The sequence below is a fragment of the Aplysia californica genome, unplaced genomic scaffold (assembly GCF_000002075.1).
Source record: "Aplysia californica isolate F4 #8 unplaced genomic scaffold, AplCal3.0 scaffold00132, whole genome shotgun sequence".
Lineage (NCBI taxonomy): Eukaryota > Metazoa > Mollusca > Gastropoda > Aplysiida > Aplysiidae > Aplysia > Aplysia californica.
This window is the reverse complement of record NW_004797402.1, coordinates 902,469-906,349: the sequence shown is the minus strand read 5'-3', so window position 1 is coordinate 906,349 and position 3,881 is coordinate 902,469.

Genomic DNA, 3,881 nt, shown 5'->3' with positions numbered 1-3,881 from the left:
TCTGTCAAAGTGGCCCTGAACTTTTGTTGAAGTCTGAAATACTCCAATCACTTGTAAATCTATAAAGTGCTTATTCCTTGAGTTACAATTATCATCTTTCAGATTTTCTATCTTAGACTTAGAACTTTCATTTTGCCTATTATGTAGGCCTAGCAGAATGTCGTTTTTTCTCAAAACTTCAATTTTTGATGTTTTTTCTCATCTACTTTTTTTTTTTTTTTTTGGATTCCAATGAAAATTTCAGGGCTTGTTATTCATACCATAACCTAACTTTACACAGGAGGAAAATAAATCGAAGTATTCATGAGTGAGTTACATGGATGAATATGACAATGTAATCGAATTCAGAGGCATGAGGGGATAGGTCAGTTATCCATCTCAAACTTTTTTCCTTTTCAAGATATTCAAGATCCCAACTGTAAGACATTTTGTATTGAGTATATCTATCAAGGTACCAAATTGTTTGGTTGGTAAATAAAAAATCCTTTTTACTTTTATGAAAGCTGCTTATTTTCAATATGGTGGCCGTTACCATGGCAACTGTAGACTGAAACAAAAAAAAACATTTTACTTTTGTTTTCCTGTTATACCTCCTTGCTATAAGGCTTTATCTAAAAAGGCCATAGTTACTGAGATAGGTTTATAAACCAGCCCCCCCCCCCCCTTTCCCCTTAATCTCCTTTTATTTCGTAAAATCCACACAGAATTTTTGTGTTTTTTAATGGGCATGAAATGTGTTCCGCCAAAAAATGAAAATTCGATAAAAATTCACAAACCTACGAAGAAAAAAAAAGCCAGTTTCTTCACTTTGAATATTTTGACGAGCGCCTGATTTCACCACACTGCCTCACAAATGTGTATCTCCGAAAAGGGTTCTGAGTACAGGTAGATACTTTTCTACATCGTGTGGCGTCGGTGGCCTAGTGGTTAGGTTACCTCGTTCGTAATCGTGAGATTGCGGATTCGGGGATTCGAGGCTCAGCTCGGTCCGATGTTGTGTCCTTGGGAAAGGCACTTTTCACGCATTTCCCATTGTGATATGGACGTTAAACTCGGAGGTCCTGCCTCTTAAATAACTTAATTGTGTTGATAGTGGTGTTAAACCTATATCACTTCCCCATTTTTCTACCATGAGCTCGTGTGTGCGTAGCTCGCTGTGTATCGTGTGGTGTGGCGTGGAAAAATAAGACTGGTTACTCCGGGTATGCTGGTGGAAATAAACACATTTCGCTAACTTAGAATTACAAAGTTCTATCTGCTCTGTATCGAGTTTTGAGAAATTTGACGTAGAAAAATTTCAGTTTCACATGCCAAGCTTTTTCGAATGCAATTCTTTGAATTTCTTGATAACGACTACGAATAATTTATCATAATATTATTGGTAGGGCGGATAGAACATTTATTGGTCTCAAACCTCGTGGTTTTAGTAACTGAAAACGGCCCAAAATGTCAGATAGAACTTTGTACTTCTAACGTAGCGATTTGATGTTGTTTATCGGCAGTCATAGAATAGTGATTAAAATTGGGTCTTTGCCTCGCCCGAAAGGACACACGTTAATAGCCACATGAGGAAATAGATTCAATGTTCTCACGATTCCGACTTTCTGAAAGGATGAGCTCTATACAGCCCTGATTTGATGTTTTATGTTTGTTTCAGTACGGCACTCACAACTGCATGACGTCATATGAGCGCCAATGGGTGGATGTCAACAGAGAAGTCCAAACAGGGAATCAGGCTTACTCTGCTCACCTCTCTAGCCTCAACAGCACAACGTTTGCTTCGACTATCAAGACACCCCAGAAATAGCAGTTCGTAAGAGAGTGACAAACATGCAAAAGAAGTAGCGAAAAAATGACGATAGTAAGGATGAGGAAAGAAAAAGCAACATTTCCCCTTAAGTTGTTCCGGCACAGTATGAGCATGACATTGACAAATTAGCCCATTTGCAATTCTACTGTGCATTAGAACATGTTAATATCCCCCTTTTGGTAATGGCCTAAGACAACTTCAGTCAGTAGCACCGCCCTGTGGGAGGGGGGGGGGCGTACTGGTTTGACTTAAAGTTAGAGTCGGAGAAGCCCGCTTATAGATAAGTAATATTGTGGAAGGCTCTGGAAACATTTTCAACAGTACCTATAGGGCCACGGTTACCACTCCCCCCCCCCTACACACACACTTACACCGTATTTACTTTCGTGGTACTGTATAATCCTGAACTCAATTTTCGGTCGAAATCAATATAATTGTGCATACCAGGTCTCCTCTAGGTAAAGGTTACGGCAGGCAACACAGACCTATACCTCTAAAATGGAAACGTCAAAACGTCATACAGATTTTACTAGCGACGTTTAACCCTGCTATAGAGACATACGTCATACAAATTTCACTAGTGGCGTATAACCCTGCTATAGTGACATACGCCGTACAGATTTCACTAGTGGCGTATAACCCTGCTATAGCGACATACGTCATACGTCCTGCAGATTTCTCTAGTGGCATATAATCTTGCTATAGCCACGTACGTGTATACATCATACATATTTCACTAGTGGCGTATAACCCTGCTATAGCGACATACGTCATACGTCATACAGATTTCTCTAGTGGCGTATAACCCTGCTATAGCGACATACGTCATACGTCCTGCAGATTTCACTAGTGGCGTATAATCTTGCTATAGCCACGTACGTGTATACATCATACAAATTTCACTAGTGGCGTATAACCCAGCTATAGCGACATACGCCGTACAGATTTCACTAGTGGCGTATAATCCTGCTATAGAGATATATGTCCAAACGTCTTACAGATTTCACTATAGTGCAGTCAAAAATTCGTGGCGCGACTTACTGGCAAATATCTCTTCAACTATCGAACATAGGTTCTCCAATTTTTGCACAGTGACTTGTATCAATTTGTCTTAACAGATCAACATATTGGTAAACACCTGCCAGCTGTATTCTAGAAAATCCCTTTTAAAATTACTAATTAAAAATCCAAGTGGGTGGTTTCTACGAATTTTTAAATGTTTACAGTATGGACAATATTGCTTGTAATAGCAAGTCCGTCATTTTTTCTAACCGGGACATCACGCTTATTAAACGCATGTTTTGAGAACCATTAGCGAGAAAAATGTGTTAACTATAAAAATAATTTATTGTAAGAAGTTTTGCAAGTAAAAATTGCCATTGATGAGCTGTGACGAAGGCCCTATACGTAATCAAAATGTGTGTGAGAAGCAGGAAGTGCTGTGAACAATACAATTTTAGTACGTATGGCAGAGATTTCAAGTATTTTATACACGTATAAATTTATGAAAAAAGTTTTTTTTTAATCTAGCCCAAATTGTTGTGGAAAAATAATCATGATTAAGTTAAGACACATTGATACAAACTGCTATACAAAGCATAATTTGCATGATTAATCCGTTAAAGTGATATTTGAAGATAAGTTGCGCCACGAAGTTTTGACCACACATAGTGGCGTAAAACCCTGCTATAGAGACATACGTCATACAGATTTTACTAGTGACGTATAATCCTTCTATGGTGACTTCCATCATACAGATGTCACTAGTGGCGTATAATCTTGCCAAAGAGACATACGTCAAAACGTCATACAGATTTTACTAGTGACGTAAAATCCTGAAATAACGACATACGTTCATACGGCATGAAGATTTCACTATTGTTATAGTGGCGTGTAACTCTGCTTTGGCGACCTGCAGGGCAATCTACCCCGACCTCGCTCGCCACTTTGTGGGAGACAGAAAACGCTCCGTGATAAAACACTACAGGTCTGCTGGCCTACCCTAAGAGGAGAAGACGTCATTAATTTAAAGAAATTAAAAAAATATATAAAAAACCCGAACAACCCATAA